The sequence below is a fragment of the Epargyreus clarus genome, unplaced genomic scaffold (assembly GCF_041222505.1).
Source record: "Epargyreus clarus isolate Ecla_fem2 unplaced genomic scaffold, WU_Ecla_fem_2.2 ptg000019l, whole genome shotgun sequence".
In the NCBI taxonomy this organism is placed as follows: Eukaryota; Metazoa; Arthropoda; class Insecta; order Lepidoptera; family Hesperiidae; genus Epargyreus; species Epargyreus clarus.
In genome coordinates, this window is record NW_027332227.1 from 12,483,937 (window position 1) to 12,510,250 (window position 26,314).

The following is a 26,314-nucleotide window of genomic DNA, read 5'->3' on the forward strand; positions in this document are numbered from 1 at the left end:
TCTTTAACTGTGCAAAATCCATTCAAAATAATATAAGATAATTATAAATTGTAAACTTGTATCGGTGTTATAACCAGTTTCAACAATATATTACTAGACTAGAAACAACAAAAAAACATCTCCAAAATGTAGTTGTCGGCCTGTCAGTAGTAATGGCGGGTCAGGTCATTAGTGGCACAACATTCGATAAGATAAGTTTCGGCCCGTTTGCGCTTATCTAATATACCATAATAGTAAAGACCCTATTATGTTGCCCTTGTACGTGGCTACAAACATCTTTGTAGTGCTTTTGAATTTTCTGGGTTTTTGCACTTTGTAGTATATTTTAGAACTGCAGTACATCTAATGGTAAGTGGCTACTGCTGCCCACGGACATTTGTAATGTACCCCAGATAAATATAGATTCCTACCTGAGGTTGACCTCAGATGCGCCGCTACCCTTGAGGACTGAGCTGGAATGCCTCGAACAGCAGCGCTGAATACTGCTATTATTAGGCAGAAATAGGTGCCACAGAGAGTTTTATGACTTAAAAAGTTGCATATAACATTATAATACCAGAATAGGGCGTTAAATCGCGATATAGGTTTTTTTAATACAATCTACGAAGCAAAGGATCTTGCCATCTAATACAAAGTGGCAACTGCAGCACATAAACTGTATTTAACTCTGAATAGAATTAGAGTTGTATATGAAATCATTACATGTACATCGTTTAGCAGATCGGTTAGTTAGGACGCCTTGTATTAGAAAAGAATTGCCATCAGTACAATGAAATAAGCTTAGGTCAAGTGGCATGATATTTGAACGAAATCTTTGAAGTTTAATGATATGAGTAGTGAGGTAAATATTATGCCTTTCCAATACAGAAATGTATATATACGTGCTAGGTACAAAATACACGGTTAAATACAACTTTGAACAAAGAGCTACATAATATTATGGTCTGTGTATAAAATCGCTGGCATATTTCGTTGCAAAATATAAAATAACTATTGCAATTGCGCTCGAATTTAAAAGAAGTATAAAAGAGAAGCTTAAATGGAAAGCTCTATTGTTTAAGAAATATGATCACATGGGTATTGTTCCAAGATTGATTATATAGTTTTGATATATTTTATGGCTTAAGGGCCAATTAATGGTATTGGTGTGCCTATTTAAAATGTAACTTGACCACCTCATATTAAAAAATAAACTGGTCAGATCCGCAGAAGTTTCCAGGTTCAATCCTCGAGCCAGGCATAGGATTTTTTTTATGTTATTTGTCTGTTTATTTTTTATACGTTTTACCCATTTAACCGATTAGTTCTGATACAATCCGCAGGGGCGCTAATTAGAAATCTATGGGCAAATATGTTAACAAATACCAAAACTTTTGTAATTTTTTTTTTGTAAAAACGTAGAAGCTCATACTGGTACTGATATCAGGTTGACTGCATACATACTTTAATTTCAATTTTATAAAATGATATACTGCATGTATATTTTATATACATACAATACGTGCATCTATACTTTCAAACATCGCATTTATAATAATAGTTTGCATTCACAATACGATATTCGGATCAACAGAGCGTGTTTACAGCGAAAACTTCAATTTTAATATAAATTCTTTGCGAAGAAATCCGCACTCTACGTTAAAGAATTTCTGAATTCCCATTCAAAATACCTCTTAGTTCAGATTCGTTTTCAGTTTTTTTAATAAATGGAGGTCTTGTATTATTGTTAGTTTACGTAAAGTAAGATAATGCATTACATTTAAAATGTAACTTTTAAAACCGCATGCGATATCAAGGCAAAAAAAGTATATTTCGTTCATAAAACTTTAACATTAATAATTTGAGTCACATGTTCATAAAAAGTTTTTAAAGGTGTGTAAAATCTATTAAGTCGGATTTGGTCCATGGCGATTCGTGTCCAACAGTGGCACAATAATGAATTAATCTTAGTGAATACACAGCAATAAGACCCTTTCGCTTCCTACACTCAAAGCCCCACCCGTGTCGTGGTTGCAATAAACCTATACAACGCCGAATAAAACAAACACCAGGAACCCATCTGAAATCATAATTTAGATATTTTTCTGCCCGGGGATCGAACCTGCAACCCTACGTATAGACCGTTATGATCACCGTTTCGCCACGCGTGTCAAAAAATAATCTTCTGTAGATATTCTATCTAGACACACGATCTTTGTCATTACGTTTATTGTTCATCGCTAATGACCAATCCATCCGGATGTGAGTAATTTTCAAAAATTCGGACTTTAGGAGCAGTCCAATTGATGGTAATTTTGTGTTATTTGACTAATGAGCTTTTAATATCGGACACCTTTGTTCCCCGAAAGTGTCTTGCTCGGAAATCGTTTAATGATTTAATGAAATCAGATCGTATCATAATGAGGCAGTTAAATTAATTGAAATAAAATTCGTGAGTTGGAAGTTTTGTTAAAGATAACACTTCAATATTTTATCTTTATCTATATATTTTATCATTATCTTTGTGTGTTCGTTAATAATTTTTCTTTGTTCAACGTTGGTTTTGGATTAAATTGTAAAGAAAAACGAAGAATAAGTTCGGAATACTACTATAAGTTCTGCATATTGCTCTGAACGATATTTTTATGTGACCTATCAATTCAATTTTCATGAGCTTTGTAAACAATGACGGAAATGAAAATTTAAGTAAGTAAACAAGTAGATAATATTGTTATTTGACTTTTATTGGATAAATAAATTATTAACTACTTTTTGTTAATAATTTTTATTATTTATAAATATTTGGCTATAAAGAATAATTAATTTGATTAGATTAGAAGTAAACATAAAAATCATCTACATTAATTATTGACGCCATCTACGCTAAAAGTGACACAAACTGTCCCGAAACAAAAAACCTTAATTCAACGTTGTAAATCTGTCCTAGGATTGAACCTGGGCCCTGGCGTGTCAATAGTGTACATTACGCGTGTGCAGTTAGTCTTTATACCATACAGATGTCACCATGTAACTTCAGTAAGAACATCGTTATGTGACGGCAAAACTAACTGCGTATGGACGTGCCCTGCCGGCTATTCATTGTCATTTACTTTGATGCTCCATTGATCCCGGTACGGGCACGTACGAGAACATTACACGAGCGGTCCAAGTGGAAAACGATAGCGAGTAGCGACATATCATGTATTTTTATGCGGATAAACCGTAAAAAATATTGCAAACTAAATGAGCGTTTTTGAAGTAATTTCTATATCTTGTATGAACTTAAGCCTAAATCCAAAATGAATATTATAATTATTGTTAGCACGTTACTTATTAAGGTAAGTGTCTAAACTACCAAGTTATCACTTTATCAATTGAAATAAAATAATAAGGGAATATCAATACCGAGTACAAATAAAATTATTTGTCTCATGAAATTTAAAGGATTCAGCTTCGAAGCTGTGGAGGGGATTTTTCTATGTTTCGAAACATTAAAATAAATGTATATTTGAGACTACTTCAGGTTTTAAAAGAGTAGCTTAATGACTTAAAAGCATCGATAACGCATCCGCTTCCAACTTGCGCCGTAATCGACACCCATACTTATGAGCACGTAGATCAATCCCTTTTGTTGCGTCGTACAAGATCAAAGCACATTATTTTGGTAGATGAGTTTGAGACAAGTAATTGCGATGCTTACACACACGTCAAGCATGAACACAAATCAGAACTTGCTGACTATTAATTAGCTTAATGTATTAGTTCAATGAGCGGTAATAATCCAGTGGATGTGTAATCCGCACTGTTTATTCGATTTTGTTTTTTGCGCTTTTTAGTAATCGGTTTATGCTTACCACATACTGCGTGATCAATATCTGACACTTTGCGTACAAATGTTAAATTAATTCCTTTTAACTTAACTACAAAAAATATTTTAAATTTGAAGTTCTATTCTTCGTATTCTAAAGCTTTAAATAATAATGTTTATTTGTTTCTGCTCTTATCGCGTGTATCACCACATTAAATTCATTATAAACTTTTTTTGTATTACATATGTCCAGTTCTCGTGGACGTAGCGAAATATAAATATACCAATTATATGATGTAGGTAAAGGTTATAGTATGTCATGTTCGTAATGAAATAGAAATGAATATTAATTTTAGTTTTATATTTCTAATATAAGTAATATCATTAATATAAATACCAAATGTTATCATCTCCTGGGAACTAAGCTGACTAGCGTTGTACGTAAACTTCAATGGAACTTCAACAGCGCAAGCTGTCCTATAAAATACGAGGCTCTTCCTGTTGTTTAGTTGCTCTCATAACTTTCTCGTTTGTGATATTGGTACAAAGTCGCTGTTTCAAAGTATCGCAAAGTTCTTCAACTTGGATACTTTCGTAAGTATCAGGTCAATTATTGGCAGGTTGTTTACTAAGCGTAAGATTAATACTGATACATGCTTATGGGGATAATTACAAAAAATAACTATTAGGACTAATTTTAAACATGTCTGAATTTTTAAGACTCATGTAACATAGGATCATTTTTATTTCTGTCTCTTAGTAACGGTATAAGATATAATGTTGGGTTTGGATATGTGTGATAAGCGAGGTGATAAAATTGCTTATTCGCTTCTTCTATTACATACACAAAAGTAAAAAAAAAACTGAAGTATACACAGCTGTAACAATTCATAAAAACAGATGCTAACATTGATTGTACTACGTATTTCCAATCTTGGAGACCAATATTACGATAGCAAACGCACCCCTGATATCTCAACAATTCGCGAACACGCCAATTCAGTATTTGGGAACCCTCGCAGAGGGTCGTAGACAGACACTTGTTAGTGTCATCGTTTCCTGCATCTTTTGTTGACCGCGCGATTTGGACCCCCTAATGACCTGTCCGATGTTTGGACTTTCCCAATTGCTTGTCGCTTTTAGGATAGCTTCATTAAAACACTATGTTCAATACATAGAGCCATCTTTCATACGAGACTTATAAAAGGATTTGTGGTAGAAATGTATTTATTTTGTCAGTTATTTTATAAATGATAAAATATCGACAACAAGTCGAAATTCGATTTACAGACATCTAAACGATGATAACATTTTTATTTTGGATCTGCCTTGTTCTCTGTCACCATGAGAGCCACGAACCAGCTTACTAGTGCTAATCTGATTTTAGATTTTAGTTTTAGGTTTCCCCTACATATTTACTATGTAAAGAGATTACCAACGAACTAGGAGTCTAGAAAGTGTTATTAATTTATTTATCAGTCACACATTTAAGAACTTGTGTATTTTAATGTCCATCATAATTTTACAACCTCGTAGTCATGTCACTTAAAATTAAATACTTTTTAGTCTTCATGCGCATCGCACACATGTTAATATAGATTGACAGTTACATGACGAGCAAGTGTCGCAGGAAGCTTTGACAAGTGTTGATCTGAGGTCTCCGTGGAGGGTCCGGACGTGCCCTCATTGCCACATTGTGGCACAAATTGGCACGTTTAGTGTAACTTTATAATACCTACTATAGATATATACTTACATCTTTGTTTTCTGTATGTATATGCGTCTTCTACGAAAACGTTAGTTTTAGTAGCTCTTTTTTATTCTGAACTTTTTTCAGCTGAACTCCTGCTGATAAGTGGCTACTACCCTCTATGGACATCTGTAATCAACCTCAAATAAGTTCTACCTGAGGTCGGCCATAAATTCGATGCTACCCCTGAGGACTGCATTGGTATGCCTCCGATTAGTAAGTCTTCCTTACCACATCCTTCTTAACGGAACAAAGTGACGCTTAAAACTATTGTCATTAGGCACAAAAATGGTGGCGGTGGTGCCTCAGGAGTCGAACCACATAGGCTTTACCACCTTACATCTTCAGCCTTCATTATTTTGTAGCCTATCAAAAATTAGTCCTCACACGCAATGAACTATAAAGGCGAACATCATTTTAACTATTAATTTGAATTCGTTTTATTCCTCAATATACTGAGTCGCATCAAGTACGTTTATTACAACTCGTTCACTTATAGTACCAACTCGATTTTTAATTGAATTCAGTGCAAGAAAAAATACAATCGAATCTCTCGTCCGCTGTAAATCGATTCGCTTTATTCCAATTCGTGTCAAACCTTTAAATTTAATTAACCACCTGTTCGTAGACAAAGGGATATATTTGTCCCGCTCTGTTTTACGGGTGATAAGTGAGAGGTAATTAGAAAGGTAAAAATTTCAAAGGAAACGGCGATGGTGCGTACATCCGCCGCCTATGGTAAAGTCCTGAGACGTTCCTACCAATTACGTGACACTAAAAACAATTAGTCCCGTCTTTGTTTCTGCGTAATTAAGTAGATAAGACTCGTGTGAAAACATATACAAGTAGACATTTTTATTGAAACGTATTAAGATGTTCTTAGTGTATTGTCGGATGCAGGTGTGTTAATGAGGCCAAAGGAAATAATCCCATGGAAATTATGCAGTTTAGTTTGTAAAAGATGTTAACTTTACTATGTACATAATATACCTAATTAAAATTATAAATGTCAGAATTTGTTATGTGTATGAATGATCTTTATCATTTATTTTTTATTTTTTACATAGCCATAAAAAATAATTACTAAGATATAATATGAAGTTATATTGAACTGAAATGGACCAGTATAGGTTCATAATACACTCAGTAAAATACTGAAATTCAATAGGAAGAATTATCACAAATTGTTAATAACATTATAGGCACTTGTCAATATTTACATGTAAATTTTGCATGACAGTATAAATACTCTTATGCCGATATGAGTAAATAAATACGAGTAAATAATAAAGATACCCACATAAAACTATTTAAACAGGTAAATTTCTGTACGTATTTTATTTAATCCGTTCATTTTCAGCCGTATCCAGACCACAATCGTTGTGGCGATCGGGACTTTAATAAAATAAATTCAACAAAATCCTGCTTATTTACGAAGTTGCTATTTACCAATGACGGAAACCGTTATGTATTATTTGCTGTTTCTTCGAATTTTATATTGTGTAATATTTTAAAATTATAAATTTTCATTTAATGTATCGGAAATGAACGTATAATAGTTAGGTTTTATGTGTTTATTGACGTGCAAATTGGTGTATATGGACTTTAAGAACAAGTGTTATTTGAATTTATTTATTTAATTTTTATGTTTTCTGTGTACCTATATTTATTGTTTCTTTATTGTATTCGAAATTTTATGAACAATTCAAGACTATTTACACAACTTATTTCACTACAATCAAATAAGCCTTATTAAAACAAACCTTATTACACGTTTCGTATGTATTAGTGAGTTATTTTGATTTACTTGACTTATCATTACTTCTACACTTTGTTGTTGTTTGTAACTTTGTTTGCTTGTAAGGGCTAATCTTCATATTCTTACACAATCAGAAAGTTACACCATTCAGGAGCGCTATAGCCTATATTTTATTATGATTGAACAAAAAGCGAGCGAAGCCGCGGGTAAATAAAGGATAATGAATATACTAATAATAATATCATAACAACAGACGTTGATAATAAGAATTACGTAAAAATGATACATTATTTCCGACGCAGACGAAGTTGCGGTTATAAACTGGTTTGATATAACATTAATACCTATCAAAGTGACTTTAACGTTGAAATCACGTATTAAAATAAATATTTTTCTTTCACTTACAATAATAAATCTAAACCCGTAGCTACCTAGGCTAAATGAGGCGTGGAGCGCGTTGGCAATTTGGCAAGAAGCGCTGTTCCGTTGCGGCAATAAGACGGCTGTTCTCGTGAAAATATTGCTCCAACAGGAATATTTGCGTTAAATGATTCAGATATAATTACTATAACCATAACATGGGTTAGCTAGGAGATAGATTTAATAGTTGTGTAAACAATGACCGCCAGTGAGTAAATTCAATACGTGTAACATTCGAGTAAAATATTTATTTCTTCCTATGCCTATGTAGTAATGGTATGCCTAGTATATTATAACACATACCGTTAGAGTATAATATACAAATGTAATTTGAAGTATTTCTGGTAAGTATATATGAAATTAATCGGATGAACGCGAAAAAGTGTATACGTACGATTGCATGCCCCCGTTAATATATTAAATTATAGATACGATTTCATCTATGTTAGCAAATAATTAAAAATATTGGAACTGTATATGTAATACGTTTTTTTTAAATGGCATAGATTTATACGAAAAAAATCACAAATACGGGAATTGACCGATTTTCACCGTTTAGTACACAATTACAGAAATCAGGCCATTGCTTTGAAACTTGTATCGAATAAGATAATTGAACAGAAACAAGACAGTACAGTAAAGCTTAATTATATAGGAGTTCGTAATGCCCAAATACTTGGCAGCCTCAATGCACTCTACTTAGGCCAAACCGACCTCAGCGCGGGCGTTGCCAAGTCTTTAAGTTGCTTTCTAAGTGTATTGACACGAATTTAGTCACTCGGTTCGAATGTCGTATGGTTTGAGAATAAGTATATAGTAATACGTATAAATACTACTGAAATAGAACCAAACCAACCAACCAAAAGATCAGAAACTTTAGGTTTGATGCGCAAATTAATTATATTTTGATTAATAAAGAATCCAACCTTATTTAATTATATGATATTATGACGTAAACATATATATACTTATATTATTTTCTTCATAAAACGCTAACAATGATTTACTAACAGACAATTCACAACGGTAGTACCATACGATGAAATTTTAATCGTATGTACCTTTGAAGTTAAGTATAAGGAAGAAGATCATTAAGTTGCCTAAGGAAACAAGAGGAGTACACATTAAAGTAATTTTCAGAATAATATACAACAGAAACGTAACACAACTTTAATGCGTCGACAACGCAACCACAACACAACTACAACGTAACCACTGCTTGCTGACATTTTGTCACTGCCGTTTGATAAAGTTCACGTGCATAGCAGTGTTCTCGAACGAAAATAAAGGAAATCGGTAGAGTTGCCCACTAAAATCGGTATATTCGTACCCAAAATCGGTATATGACACAACAATAATACAATCTCCACTCGCCACTTTGTATCAAAAATCGGTAAAAAATCGATATAATTTGCATCCTCAAAAATCGTGGGAAAATCAATGCTCGTGGGAAAATCAATGCATTTCGGTATTTCGGTAGGTGCAAAAATCGGTGCAAATACCGAAAAATCGGTAGTTACGAGAACACTGGTGAATAGGGACTAAATAACAATTATGTACGTAATACTCGTATACTCGTTTATAGACACGTGGGCATAAGTTCTAAGCCTAGTTTAGTACAAGTAACGGGCATTTAATTCTAGCTCTCAGTTGCCCGAGATTGATGTTTTATAGACCATAATTACACCGCATTTGTTAAATAAAGACGTAAAGCGGTAAACTAGACTTGTAGGTAATTGAATAATGAATGGTTGTGCCAATCATTGCTATACAAATTATAGACTACTAATAGTTGTAACAAATGTTGAGGTTGAGAGTATATCCGGTCTATGTTACTTGTATAATTGACATGAATATAATTTACGTAAATTTTATAGAGGGTTTTTGGTTCGACTCTACCTTCCTTCAGCAAAAATCCATTTAATCACGTAATTTTTTGTTCTGGGTCTGGGTGTTTCTATGTTTTTCTTTTTATGTATGTCCAAAATCCAAGGACAAGTTTCTAATGTAAAGCGATTAGTGTACAAAGAGTCATTTTCCTTCGTTTTCATTTTTATAATTTTAAAGACTTTTTTGACGTTTTTAGAGGGCAAAGTTCTTCGTCGTTTCACTGAGGGCATGCGTTTTAACTACACTTAGACTTAAACGTGACAGTATCAGCATGATTCGATCACTGCCATCGCCATAGTCATTTCCAGCGCAAAATATTTTTTGCGCTTCGGGGAAACAATGTCGATGCCCTATTCGTAGGATCTGGTTTTCTGGTAGAACCCCTGTTATATTTGAATTTGGTTACAGATCACAATGGTCGGCAGAGACCACTTACTGGGAAACTGGTGCACTCTATGCTCATTTTCTACATTAACCCTATAAAATTATGCACACATTTAAAAATAAAATTCATAAATATCTGTTCCGAATTAGGGTACCTACATCAGCTCGTGCCAAATGTTTTAACTTAGTTTAGATTTGGGTTGCCAACTATTACAAAGTTTCGAGTAATTGTAGTCAAGACTGGATAGAACTTTCATAATAATGGGCTTAGCTTGGCTTTTAAGTGAAGTCTATGGATTCATATTAAGTCTATTTCGAACTATTGGATTGTCGCTGCTTCCTTGTACGAGTATATAATGTATCTTCACTTACGATTGCTTATTAAATATTAAATACCATATCAAATAGAACTGACCTAACTTTTGCTTAACAAATTTGTAGTTAAATACGGTCGAATTGAGAAACCTCCTCATTTTTTGAAGTCGGCTAAAAATAGCAAAAGATATAAGATTTAGGAAACCATGTATACTTTGTTTATCAATATTAAATACGGTCGAATTGAGAAACCTCCTCCTTTTTTGAGGTCGGTTAAAAATAGCAAAATATATAAAATTTAGGAAACAATACAAATTTTGCCTATTTATATTAAATTTATTTAAGCTTCTAAACGTAAATTGCAAGTAAGCATGCAGCCAATCTGATATTAACTGGTTATTGCTACCGTGTCAATCAAAGATGTATATCTTATTACCATTCCTATATTTCTAGTATCTAGGTCTTGTACATAATCTCACAGTGTAATAACCTATGTCCTGAATACAATGGACATACAAAGATAAGAGACTTGGACGCAGAAAGAAATCTACATTCATCATTTAGATGTCTGCCTGGCGGGAGATCAAACTCCTTTGTTTACCCTTTGTATATCAGACTTATAGTGACTATTTTTTTTAGTGATTATTTTTTTTAGTCTAAAATCTTATAGTGACTAGTCGTAAGTCGTCTATACTATTTGAAACACTATTAAATAGTATCAAACAACTACTTACAGGATGTTTATACTTAAGGAAAGTTGAAGTACTGAAAGCACACGAGACCATTTCAGTCGCTAACAGACACTGCTTCTTTCAAGACAAAGTTAAAATGTTTTTTATAAGTGTATCTTCCGTAAGTAAAAGGTAAACCTTGAAGGTGGTAGAACCCTTTGTGGTTCGACTCCGGCGGTACCACCGCCACACCTATTTCTACCTAATAACAGCAGCGTTAATCGCTGCTGTGTTCCGGTTTGAATGGTGTGGTAAGGGAGACAGACTTTTTCGAGGCGTTCCAGCTTAGTCCTCAGGGGTAGCGGCGCATCTGTGACCGACCTCAGGTAGGAATATCTAATCCTATCTGGGGTTGATTACAGATGGGTGGCAGTAGCCACTTACCATCAGATGGATTGTATGCTCGTCTGCTACTCCTATATTATAAAAAAGTACCGTAGTCTTTCAAATCAGAACATAGGTATTCGCGTCACACTGTATTTATAGGGCGTAAATTGAGCCCGACAAGCTTCTACCTCCCGAAACAATTGGCGTTCCAGTAGACAGTGGTACTACCATAGTCGAGCCAGGCGAGTTCCTACCTACCAAATTTTACATTGTTTCAATATAGCTTCGTACCCACTAATGCTTTGCAACAGCTATTTATAGGCTAGGTAAGGCAGTGTTGCAATATAAGCACACCACCATTACGGTGCACGCTGACTTTGATGTATTGTCCCATGCTTATGCTCGTGTGAAGTGCTTAGCATACTCGTAAGCGCATTCTTGAGTGAGTTCGGAGCCAGGCATTCGTAAACTATTTCGGTTAAGTCTGCTCTGGGAGCGGATAAAACGAGAACTTTAACCTGGATATTGTACTGTAAGTTCTCGGTTATGTGAATTGTTAGATACTTTGCTTTATACTGTACCGTCCCGAAATATAAAGTACTATACATATTTCTGAGTAACTAAATGGAGACAAATTTTATTTAGTGTCACTGAAATGCAGAATATAAAGGTGCATACAAGATAATATTATTTTGATGATTGATATAGGTATATTTTGATGTTTGCTGTCGTTATTGAACCTTAGAATATTTAAAATGCCTATCTATACGAGCTAATCTTGGAAATAGCTTCACCTATTTCTAAAGACTTTCTCGCAGTGTTAGACAATTTTACTGGTTATATATTTATGTTAATATGTATAAAAAGCTTTATATAAATCTATTAAATAATAATGCACAGTTAAAGTTCATGATACTGTACATAGTTTAGAATGTTCGCAATTTAACCTATTGAGGAATTTGGTATACATAGTTCCATGAATTCGGGTAACACCACATCCGACGGACATGTGATATGCGCATCGCTTGCACGGTCGAAGTAGCAAAGGGACGTTATAATGTGTACAAACCCTGCAAAACAACTGCTGTTGTGTTTGAAATTCTAGTAATCATTTAATATTTAATATTCAATATTCCGTTCACTTTATATTTCCGGAAACGCCAATTCCAATAACAGTTTATATTATTGATCTTTAAATTGTTATACCCAAAATGCCAAATATGCAACGTTTTAAAACTACTGTTATTGCTTAGTATTTTGCGTCTCATTCAAATTGGTATTTGTACGAAAAAGCATATATTTATTTTCCGAACGAATTCTATCGACGCCGACGTTATTGGTATAACTTGTTGATTGTTTTAAAAATAAAACGCGAAAGTACTAAACGAACCAGTAAAATATTTAAATGTTATTTGTGTTAGATGGTATGTAAAAATAAATATAGGGATATTTTTGTAGCTCGTGTAGTTTCAATATTTATGAAGTAATTTTATATAATAAAATTCTCGTGTCACAATGTTAGTTACCGTACTCCTCCGAAACGGCTTTACCGATTTTCACCAAATTTATATGCATATTCAGTAGGTCTGAGAATCGGCTACTATCTATTTTTAATACCCCTAAGTGATAAGGGTTGTTCACCCTTAACATTTTGTTTATGTATATGGCAATACAGCGTTTGCCGGGTCAGCTAGTTTTATATAAAATCAAATCTGTATATTTGTTCCCGCAAATCTCGAAAAGTAGTCAATCGATTCCCGCAAAATCATAGAAAACTTGATGTTTACTCGGTAACAGAACGGACAAATTGATGCTTGGTTCCTTTAGTGCCTACAATGAATAAATACAGAAATGTAAGTAACTCGTAAACATCATTATATGTAACACGCAAAACAAATAGAAAAAGAGCTTTACCACTTGCGCCCGCGCATTACATTTACTAAAACTTTATTACATTTACACCGAACAAGTTACAGCAGGTGGTACGCATTCAAGTCATTAATGAAAAATGTAACATAAAACGGAACCTTTATTAGTAACAAGTAATAAATAGTAAATTTATTGCTATCAGTCTAGCAAATACAGGGGCGGTTAAATATAGCCTGCGATCTGGTCAATTAATCATTCGTTGCTCTAATTAATAACGAGTTTAACTACATTCGATATGACAATGTCGATTAAAAGCGAAATAAATATAGCTTGGAGTACACCATAAATTAGTATTAGACGCCGTACAAATTATGTCCATCTTAATTTAATATATTTGATGTCAAATTATTTGCAGTAACGTTGCTCGGTTAATGGTTGTCGGCTTAAAACGGAATCATATTAAATACGGGATTGACAAATAGAGACGTTTACAGGCACTGCACTATTTGTGCCACTTCAAATGTTTTGCTTTATTCAGTTTGCCGAGTTTTGCAATAAAGGAGATCGTTTAGATTCTATGGTTTTTTATTGGAGGCTGCCGGGAAGATAAAACATCCGCTAGTCAGTTTAATCGCTATTTTCATATCTGTTTAAATTGTATCCACTAAGAAATATTGAAACAGCCTAAAGTAGGAACATTTATGAAAATTTGCTAGGTACTAGCCGTTACCCGTCTGAGTATGTATATCCGAGTATGTATGTATAATTTACTAAAAATATTACCTATATGTATATTGTAATGCATACAGTAGCAGCAACGTCCAACTAAGTTATTCATCTCGTTCATCAACGCGCATCACTAACCGCGGTGACTACGGTAACATTTCGGCAAAATTTCGAATGTTCCTTTTTATAATATTCAAAAGTCTAAATAAATATCGAAATTTGGGTGGTAATTTATTCCTCCGTGGGACCGTCACACCTCGTCCCGACCATATGTCTATTTACCATTTGATCTGTCCAGTGTTTATCTACCAAAAATTGACATCTAAAAATATACGAGTACATACATTTTTTTAACTTTTGTAGGCAAAAATTGGATACATTGATAATTTATAACAGGCGTATGAGCACTTATTGTTTATCATTTTATTTTACTACTTACTATTCCACAGCTATCTGTCATCACTAGCTAGCTATTACCTGTCATCAAGGTAATATGAAACAGTTCGAACCTGTCACAGTGCCGGATTATTACGAGTAGCGATACAAACCGTACAACTATCGGTCATGAACACTGTAATTTGTGCTCCTGACAGTATTACACCGTTGTTGCGTAGTTTCAAGCCTACTACAGCCTTTGTTAATGTAATAGACGTGTTTTACTGACAGTTTGTTGAATTGTGTCTCGTTAGGAATAGCCAGGTTTATTAAGCTAAAAGTATTGGTTTTCGAATGTCAGTACGGATATTGATTTACGGTTAATGTCTACTGAAGTATGACGCTTTACGTCTAGCTCTAATAAGAGAGTTCGGTGTCGTGGGTAAAATGACATATATGTACAGGAAAACGTACACTCAAAAACTTATTATTCAAACTTCTGTCATCCTTAGGGATCGAACCCGAAACCGAAACCGTGATAAAGATGGCAAACTTGTACATCTTGCTTTCTTTATTGTTTTTTTAGATATCTTAGAATAAAAATTCAATGATTTGAAAATTTTCATGTATTTCACTTATACTATATTATGTAAATGGGCGTATGTATTTTTCTTCATAAAGGATGGGAAGGAGGATAAATAATATTTTATTAATTTAAACAAACAAATAAAGAAAACGAGTCAAACTTTTTAGATGATGGAACGAGATCTTAGAATATATTAATAGATGAGCTGAGGCAATAGAAAAAACGAGCCACTTCAGCTCGAGCGTGCCATCTTTAGAAGCTAATAGCTTTTTATTCGAACTAAATGGGCCTCGAGATAAGAAAATCCAAACAGAACACTTGAACTAACAATCCATCATCTCCATACACCAAACATACATAAATGTTTTAATTGCAAGCTTACATAATAATTAATGCAATCGTTTTGAAAAGCTGCAGTTGTCGATAATATCAGATCATCCCTTTCTTCGAGTAGAATTCTTGGTGGTAAGACTCCTACTAGAACCATCACCTATGTCTGCCTTTTACAGCAGTGTTATTTACTACAGCTATATTCAGATTTGAATATTATTAAAGCTGTAAGGGAGAGACGACAGTTTCCTAGGCATTTTAACTTAAGAGTCAGAGGTACTATGTAAAAAATATACCTGTGTTTAAAATAATATAACTAACAAAATCTTTAATACCGTTAAAATTGATGGAAGTAATTGTATAATAAATCATCATTTTCAAAGCCACGCTTATATGATTTTATGATACCAAAATGTATAAAAATATTTTGTTATTTTTATTGAAATGTTTTTATGGGGCTTTAGGCAAAGATAAAGATATTTACAGCAATAAATAATATTGAGTTTTACGCGCAAAAGTTCGACTTCATATAAAATGTAATTATAAATATTATTGCTCAACGTTTTCGTACATTTTAGTATTACTTAAACATAATTTTGATAAGCATTTTACCTATCTGTATAGATTGGATTTTAAAAGCTCTATTCAGAAGTTATAGGTAATTCTCGCAATGTCGCCATGTCACGGCTAACGTAATAAGTGGATATTAGGTACAAGTTTCACTATAAATGAGCAACGAGTAGATACTAAAGAAATATTGAGTATGTTGCGCTGTATACACTACAATACACGTGGAGTTAAGAGTGTGATAACGCAGGTTTCCTTTTAAATTGTAATTAAGGATAAACTGAATATAAGTATTTGGGCAGTTCTAACTATTTAATATCCAATTAAACTCATAACTGGTAAAGTTTAATTTGCTAAATTTGCCCGAAATTTTGTTTTCTAGTTGCTCTGAATTAGTCACACACGAGAATATGGCAAGTATTATCCTCAGGTGAATGGTTATCAATCTATTTTTAAAATGTATCTGGACCTTTTTTGCAAAATGAAACATGGAGTAATCAGATAGCGCAAATGGAACTTTACAATGTAATGTTTCGTGTATACTTATCGCTAACTCGCTCGCAGTGGAACGTCGGTAACGTGCGTGAGCGTAATTGTACAATCAAACAAACTTACCAAGTGTAGTTCGATTGAAATTATGCTCCTAGTTGTCTCGTCCGAAGATGATCATAGAATACTGACTGTTAGTTAGCTCCCTAGCACTTACTAACGCCACATAAGTTTAAATAATCTTTCTGAAAATAAAAATTCTGCATAATCTGTACCTCGTTGTCTGTCACGCGCTGTCATTACGTCGAGCTGTCATTCAGTTTAAAGTTGTAAATATATTTTAGTATAGGAGTAGCATACAAGTATGCCGTCCACCGGATGTCAAGTGGCTACTGCCGCCCATGGACATCTGTTACTACACTTAATTGATTCTACAACTTTCGGGAGCAGGTGTAATACCTGCAGGGGAGGGTGGGACTGATCATCTTCGGACGAGACAACTAGGAGCATAATTTCAATCGAACTACACTTGGTAAGTTTGTTTGATTGTACAATTATGCCCTAGTTGTCTCGTCCTCGATGATCATAGAATACTGACTGTTAGATGTTCAAAGACCTGTTGTAGAATCAATACGGACAAACATCACACAGCTATGAAATAAATACGCCACGCAGGTGCTGACCTGTGTGGTGGAACGGTCGCTGTACCGGTCGGAAACGCAGTGTTCAATTAGGAAACATCCTGAAAATCAAATAATAAATTCTGTTTCAACTCCGCGCTTCCATTAATTCTTCCCTGTGTGTGTTTATGACTTCTTTACTTAAAAAAGAACCAATTATAATAAGAGAATGTAGCATAATTCAGCATCTTATACATTCAATACAAAAAAAAGCACAGTACTTATAAAATAAATATATTTTTCGACTTGGCGGTGGCACTGCCGTGGCCCCAGAAGTCTTATCTATTACATAAGTATATATAATAAATGATAATATGTAACAACACTTATTGCATAACTTTTGATTGCATAGATGAGGCAATCTATAGCACAGTGTACTAAATGATACCACCAAAACGGTTCAAATGGACCAAATGTGGTTCCTAATGAAACATAAATAAAATATTTAAAATATTATTATATGAATTTGTTTTTTTTTTTTTTTTTTTTACAGAGTCCAAACTTCTCAAGTTTCATAATTTTATGTATAGTTATCATTTATATTAACTTGATTGGTAATAGTGGAAGCTAAAGTATGTAATATTTTGTCTCGAACTAAAATAAATATAGTAATCATTTATATTTTCTCTGCATTTCAAATGTTTATTGCTGCAGTAAGAAGGCTATCTACATATAGGTACTATTAAAATAATAATAATAATACTGTAAAGTATCACTTGTTAACATTTGTTCCCAATTTTGAATACAAAAACGTCTATCAGGAATGCTCCCTGATACCATTTTTCTTTTTTTTTTTTTTTTTTTATATTAATGTAATGTTCCACATATATATACTTGTATCACACGTATGTGAATTTCTCATTTGTTCTCAAGACGGAGTTATTTGAACGCACGCGGGATATCGGTGCGCTGGATCCTTTAGCGATTTGACACTGTGGGATTCAGCACAATTACCCATGGCGTTTTACAAATATAAATTTATATATTTATTTATTATGTACTACCTCTATATATATAATATGTATGTATATATTTATGTACATATATTTGCATAAATTGTAATTATAATTAAATATAATTTGTAACTGTCAAATTAATATAAACATTGTATATATTAATTAAGTGATATACATAATAATATATATCACGAAAAAATCACTGTGAACTCATCTTATGCTCAGCTGTATGAATAAATATGTAATTATTTTGAGGGATATAATTGGTTAAGACTCCAATAATATTTTAATCAAGGTAAACAAAGGTTGGATATCTGATAGGTTACCCTGAATTCCAGTTTCTTTATTCTTTTGATTTTGTCCTATAAAAATATGGAGACATAGAAGATAATATTTCAATGTTGTAAATATTATTGTGTATACTTTTGAAACTAAATATTTTATTTCATTCCCATTCTGTATGACCTAAGTAGTTCCTTGATATAAAATTTATGAATGAATTTATATAATTCAAAAATGCCTTGCTTTTTTCACCAAATTTACTTAATATAATCCTTAAGATTATGCAAGTGTAGGTGCTGTATACTAATAAAGCATTTTATCCACTAATTGCTGTGGCATATTATTAAAGTCATCTTAACAAAGGATTTCAAAAAGAAAGTAAATTTATTTAATTTATTGATATATATATAATACAATATATATTTAAAGATAGCAATTATATGGACTGAATTTCAAGGAACTTACGTTTCCTTTAAATGAATAATTTTATTTATTTTTGTTGACACATAATTGTCAAGTATGAAATACCAGGCTATGATATTTATATTCATAAAGGTACATAACAAGTGTATATATGCTATAAGTCAGCCAATAATAATAAATAAGCAATAAACTCTTATAAAAAACTGAACAAATTTTTATATCAACAAACAAAATTTATATCAAATGATGTTCTTATTACTTACTTACTAGGCAACATGTCACTCCTTCAATAACACATAGCTAGGTTTATTACTTGGCAAAAATAGCCTTAGGTAACAGTTTTGTATACAAAATATATTATCACATAGTACAATATTATGTAAGTCTATGCTAATTAAAATTATTTATTGAGCAGGTGGCCTATGTTAAAATTTGTTATGTTCAAATATTGAAATAAAATTAGTTTCTTTCTTAAATTTAATATGCGTATGCATTGTATTACCATGTTGCTGTTAAGCTAAGGAAACAAATTGTAAAGGAATAGAATGGTTGACTTGTGTTTTTTCCTTAAATATTGTTACTTGTACATTGTTACCGAATGAATGTTATCTATTATTTCCATTTCTCATTTTAGAGGGAAAATATATTCATTCATAGGTCAGCATAATTAAGATGGTAATCATGCCATCAATGGTATGAATCAAATTTGATATTTATACATACCAGTCTTGTACAGTTGAGTACGGTTAAGCATTGAGTAACTCCGGAATGGATGCCTGTCTTCCTTCCTGTGTTGAGTTGCAGGTTGGTTCAATCTCTTTCTTGCCATCGTCTGGACACTTGTATAGAGAGGTCCCCACTAGTTTAAAGAACTGGGTTAATTTTAGTTTTTGGTATTTGCTGTACAATTATTAAGTCTTCATGTTTGATGTAAGTCATCATAATATTAAAAAGTCGTCTGCTTCTCTAATAGGAGAAAAACACCTCTGAAACATAAATTTTTTAGAGATATATGAAACCATATTTTATTTGTGGTCATGGTTACCCACACAGACACAGTATAAGTACTTTGCAGCAACATTATATCTGTGATGATATAATGTAAGATTTTGTTACCGTTGTGAACAACTGCAATGGATTACACCCCGGGTTAATACCCACTTGTTTGTTAATCAATAATGAATAAGTCTCATTTCATTATGGATTCAATAACCCACCATCATCACAGAATTGAGCTTTGGAAACTATATCTATTTTCTTTTTTTTTTTTTTTTTTTTTTTTTTCAAATGGGAGTGTTTCCCCAAATACTCTAAGTTATTCACCAAACATTCGGTCACAATTCTTCTTCACAAATCTTCTATCCCAATTTCTATCCCACTACTGGGTACAGGTCTCTCCTCAGACTGAGAGGGTTCTTGCATAGTCCATGATAAAATAAATCCTATGTGCCTTATTCACAATCTGGTTAGCAATATTTTTGTCAATAATTAAATTGCTTCATGAATAAGTTTAATTTTAGACGGGCTATAAATTTCATGTCGTTTCCAAGTATTTCAGGTATAAATAAATATTTGTTATGATAATGTTAATACTTTATCATTATAAATTGTTCACTTGAAATTAATGTTATAAGTAAGTTATCAGGGCTTTTCATTAGCCTAATCAGTAACCGTTCTTCATTTATTGTTGGTAAGATTAATCTCCCCTGCAATTCTTATAGAAACATGCTTCAAGTGCTCATACCAGCTGGATCTTGGAAAGACACATAGTGGTCCTATATGGAATATTAACCACTGTTTACAATGAACAGTTATTAACTGTCATTTATTACATTGCTCTTTAGAACTAAACAATATCACAATAGTTGCAATAAATGTATGACCATGATATTCCTTGCGAATATCCATGGCAGCTTAAGCAAGTTTGACCATGATATTCCTTCTGAATATATGGCAGCTTAAGAAATGATCAGAGAAAAAACAAAGATCAGATAGGTCGGCTTTTGAGTTTTCAAATGTTTTGACACCGCCTCACCCCACAGGTGGGCCTGAGTGTCTATCAAATGGTATATTAAGCCCATTCATTTGTTTTGAAATATTTCAATGCCGCCTTACCCATCTGCTGGGCATAAGTGTCCATTATCTGGGACTTGGTACGTCTCTGAGCTCCGAGATGTACCGACACGGTCACACGGTCACACAATGAAGGTGAGCCTAAGTATCCATCAGATATGTTTCAAACCCTTTTTATGAAATCTTTTGACGTTGCCTTAACGTCCATCTGATGATTTTGAAGGACCGTCTTTGAGTTTTGAGATGTTTCAACACCGCCTCATCCCGCAGATGGGCCTGAGTGTCCATAACAAAACACAGAATTGGCGGGAACATAATAAAGAAAATAAACTTACCAATACATTCCGGAACGAACTTGTCGTTGTCGAACTCGCACAAACATTGCCCGTATATCCGCTCCGTCCGTATATCCATTGAAAATTCTTCTTGTTTGGTCTCCAATCGTCATTTTTTAACATAACACTATACACATTATACATAAAATAACATATTTTATATATTATTGCGGTGACAAACATGTGGCGTCGTTAAGCGACATAGAAAACGAATGACAGCTCGACGTAATGACAGCGCGTGACAGACAACGAGGTACAGATTATGCAGAATTTTTATTTTCAGAAAGATTATTTAAACTTATGTGGCGTTAGTAAGTGCTAGGGAGCTAACTAACAGTCAGTATTCTATGATCATCGAGGACGAGACAACTAGGGCATAATCGTAAAATATCACAAGCTGCGTAAATAGTGTACGAGGTAAGCGTAAATCTTCCCGCCAGTCGTAAAGTACCGCCGCGTTATACGTCAAAGTATTGATTGCATTATACTGACCGAAATGTGACCGCAGAGGCGCTCCGAATCCGATTTCAATTATTCAGCCAATACTGATGAAATGTATTTTTAATCAATCGGAGCGTCCGAATTCCCGGCCGTTTCGCCTTCAACACGACACAGAATACAAACGGAAATCCAACACAAAAATAGGTTGCGTTTGACATTTCTGTCCCAACAGTTAAAACAGTAATTACCCGTCTAACGTTTCCCCGGGGTATTTCACTAAAACGTAATTTACGCCGCACGAAAACCGAGGGGTGTCTCACAAAAAACGGCCGCATCTACATGTCGCTTGCATTCGACGACGCGACTCATTTCTGAGAAGACAAATTACGGAATCCGTGGCAGGCGAGCGCGGAAAAAATGCGGCAATTAACTGTAGAGCGGGATCACCGGAATACCGGCACTATTTCGGTGAACGATCATTTCGCTCGTTATTTTCGGTTGTTTACGACTTTTTGTCGTGGACCCAACAACGACAAATAATCCCGAATTATTACAACGCCAGTCGACATCAAAAGAAATTTGTTTAAAGGTCTTAGGTACAGCGTGAACCATAACTCACTGTTTCTCATTAAAACTTAAGAAACATTCAATTCCGTGATAACAAATGATCAGTACCTATATAAATGTGGTAGCCGGTTGGCTCGGCGCTCGTTTAAACCTCGCGGAATTTATAACCCTGAAACCGGTCGGAAAGTAAACTGTAAAAACCTGAGGCACTTTGCGCTTGCAATCCCAATAAAATAATAAAGCAATAAAAAATAAAACCCGAGTCCGCAGGGTGCATGCTCGCAGCGTGGAAAGCTTCGGATTACAATTTCCGTTTCATTCGTTAGCGAAGATAATTGTCTGGATACTTTATATTGGATGGACCGGCCAGCATGGACTTAATGGGTCGGTTAATAATAAGTCAGTGGGGGCTGTAATGCCGAGTAGATAACCGTTGTCAATTAATTATGAAGGCAAAATGCTGTAACATAATCAGTTATTTATCACTGCTGTGACAGACTGTCGTTTGTCACCGTTTCGCCCACGGCGCCACATCTTGGACATTCGTCACACCGTGAGATGAGCCAGGCTGCAATATGGTTCTAAATACCAACGCCTCAAGATGTCAAATGCAGTAAATAGAATCCATTAGTTAATGTGATGACAGTCGAGATCGGCGGCTTATCTGATTTCATATTCCGGAGAGGCTTATTTTTAAGTCCGTCTAAAACTAACTTTATCACGTCTTATAATCTGTCGCCGATTTGTATTTCGAGACGGCCCTTAAATTATATTTTAGTAACGTTTTAATTACGCGAGCGACAAGTTGTTGATAAAATCGCAATTACGAATAAATATTTCGTAACACATTCGTCCGGTTATCGGCGAAATGTTTGTGGGAAGTGGCTAATAAAGAGGTTGATTTATACGACAATAATTTACGGTAAAAAAACGAATGCATCTGTCTTTGGACGAGAAGAATGCATACAGTCGGCTCCCACAATCGGGCGGCGAAAGCTCGGAAAAGGGACGAAACCGAACAAGAGCTTTTGAGGCCTCTATTCAAATTAGCTTAATGCGTTCAGGACAAAGCGACCCGATAAGCTTCGGAAAGCTCGTTCGCTTTGGAGTGCAATCAAATTCCGAACCTTCCGTTTAGAAGTTTTAACGCTTCAAAGTTCAAGGTCTGAGCTTCCGTCAGTTAACCTAAACTTTTAATGCCCTTTAAGTTTAATTGTGATACGACGCTAATGCGTATTATTATTATTGTGAATATATTTTTGTGTCCAACTGCTTAGGACTCTCGAGTAAACTGGAAGTGGCCTAGAGTACGCTCCACCTCGTGGTCCCTATATAGATGATCGGAGGAAGGTATCTTCAGATAGTGAACATTGCAAGTCCGCTATTTTGAAACCAACCATAAGATCTCCGTATTTTATAACGATTCCTATTCAATGATAAAAACCAGAAAAACAGACTTAAATTTTCTCTGAGACTATGATATTTAGCCAATGTCGGTCACCTATCCAACTAACAAACGCTTGATCTTGCTTAACTTTATAATCTCAAACTCTACACAAGCCGCTTCATTTAAGTTTATTCCTAACTTCTCAAATCAAACCATACCAAACTCGCTAAATTTGTGCCTAATCTCATTAGAATCTAGATCATGTTCTGTTTACTTGACAAAGCAACGAAAATCATACAGTGTCACGTATGTAACGCGAATAAATTTACTCAACATTGTGATAGCAAACAGAGCTTAGCTGAGGTGCGAAGCCTTCGTACCTTGATTAAGTAATTAACAATGCTAACTGAATTACGTGATCTTCGATGCAAACACCTATCTGGGATTTTGTGCTACGTGAATATGAACAAATTATGCTACTTAATTAAACTCCGAATATCAGCATGCACAACTTAAACCGATTAGTTAGTAGCATGGCATTTTGCACAGTTTTGTATTATATTGCACAATAAAAAAGTAGTTATCTCCTAAGACACCTTAGCTAGAAAACTGCTAATCCTATTTAGAACGATTATTTTTACAGAGTAAGACGGTTATACACGGACTAACATATGTTACTTTAACTTCAAATAATTTGAAAGACAGAATTAAAATATGACAATTATTTCGAAGTAAATAATAGATGGTACGCCGTTTCATAAAATATATCGTAGAACGGTAGGATTTTTCAGGTCTTACGTAAGAGTATATAAGAACATAGGAATTATCATTTGTTGCTGGTATTTCAATACTGTCGTTTTAAACGGATGCATGCCGTGCTGTTATTTTAGTATGTATCACATCACTAAATAGATTGCAACTTCATAAATTCCATTCATTTTATTTCCTTTTCAATGGAGCAAAAGTAACATACCAATGAAGGATTCCAGACATCAAACCTCGTTCCCGTGTTCCATATTCGGGCTTTGTGTGTCAATTTTGATATTGGTTTTCGTCAAAGGAATGCGAATGAAAAAAGGGTTCGAGTTCCCTTCGAGTTCCGGCGCAGACAGTCTCAACGGTGACAAATCTCGAAATAGACAACAGATGTAGGTATCGTTTGCAACCATCCTTCGTCGCACAACACACGCGCTCGACCGTTGACAGATTGGACGTTTTAAATTTAGAGCCGTGTTTTATTTGGATTTCGGAATGAAATATCGACTGTCGAACTCATTCTCAAGTTTTATTCATGAGTGTACAAATGAGGCAAGTTGAAACGATCTTTTTTAATTACGGCCGCGTGTTAATTTTGTGGATCTAATGAGGTCAACTTTTTAACAAGTTTGAAAGAATAATAAATAGGCTTTACGAAGATATATAGGAAAGACCGGTTAAGCTCGAGTTTAACTCGCAAATGAAGGGTTTCGTGCGTAAAGAAAACTTATAAAGCAAATACCTACGTACTTCTTGTACTTTCACTATAGAGTTTGTTACAGATGTTCAAGGGAAAACGTGAAAGCCATCTTTCAATTCAAAAAAAAAATAATCTATTTACGTTTCACGTCTGTGTTTGTGTCACAGATTAATGTAGTAGATTTGGAGTAAATTGGCTGCGTACGAGAGTTCATTTTTGCATTTTTACATACGGAACTCTATAATGGAAATTAATGTTTTAAATGAGTATAAACAGAAGAAAGTGAATATGTACTTAAATGTTGAAACCAAATCAATATTACAATACGATTGAATGTAGTTTTAACAAGTGATATAAAAATAATGATCCGTTTGTATTAATGTACAAGTGTTTTATATTTTTTATTTGTGGCTATCCATCAAACCGTAAACACTCAAAAACAGTCACAAAACAAGTAACGCGTTAGCCGCTAACCGAAAAGTGATGAACAATCGAAAAAAAAACCAATAACCGACTGACAATATTCGGAAATCGAATAAAAATCCAATTTTTCGAGCGCAGTTCACCAATGACAGAGCCTGGCTCCGAGATATAGATCGGAATATTTACGATCATGTTCGTGGTCCCGCTCGAATGTGTAGCACGCGTTACGATACAATTTTACAAAGCACGACCCGACATTATTGGCAAAATCTTGTGGCAAACAAAGTGCATGCTTCTTCAGGGTAATTTGATCTATAACGAATGTGGTTAATAAGATTAATTTATTTATTTTTCGTTTATAAGTAACGTGACCTGTAAAATGTGAAGTAATAGCAAACTTAATTTAAACCAGTGGTGCTAATGGTGATAGCAATATGTTATGTGAATCTCCAGACTAAAAAAATGTATAATCCGAAAGAATTTCTTACATTTATGAGTTTAAGCTTTTCAGATTTACGATTATTTAGGCAATACCATCTTAATCGTCAAAACGAAAACCTGCGGAGTCAAAACGAAACGTGAAACTCGAGTCAAGCCCAAAGTGCTGATTTTTAACAGAACCCATTTTAGCGCGTCCGTTTCGTTTTCGATCGTTGAGTTTGTTATCGCGTTCATTTGTCGTGTCGTAACACATAAATATCCATCTCCACGCGAGTTGTCAGTCGTCGCCCACGCGCGATATTCAAATGCTTTTGTCCGGGCGACCCGTGGTTTATGGTGAACAGAGAATGCCCGAGGCAGTGTAGCAAGAAGTGCATAGCAATACAATAACTCGTTCTCTTACAATGTAGATAACAAATCTAATAGTGACGGTTATCATAAACATGGACAAACAAATGATTCGGCGTTGCGGGACAATGCGATTGCCGAACACTTCGATGTATACATCGATGAAGAGAAAGGCTGGCTGGATCACAATCGTCAAC

The 26,314-nt window shown here is 34.2% G+C and overlaps 1 protein-coding gene and 1 long non-coding RNA gene across 10 annotated transcripts in view; one reads left to right on the plus strand and one right to left on the minus strand.

Annotated features, from left to right (window-relative positions):
• The window catches only part of LOC140750345 (uncharacterized), a 177,461-nt gene that overhangs the window by 99,775 nt on the left and 51,372 nt on the right, over positions 1–26,314 (plus strand). The window lies entirely within an intron of this gene.
• Positions 16,418–21,205, minus strand: LOC140750268 (uncharacterized). 2 transcript variants are annotated; one of them, XR_012103187.1, is made up of 3 exons: positions 21,055–21,205; positions 19,370–19,632; positions 16,418–16,550 (listed from the first exon to the last, which is right to left on the minus strand). It is a non-coding gene; the product is annotated as an uncharacterized LOC140750268 (long non-coding RNA). The 2 variants fall into 2 exon arrangements; XR_012103188.1 differs by having other exon boundaries at positions 16,418–17,047.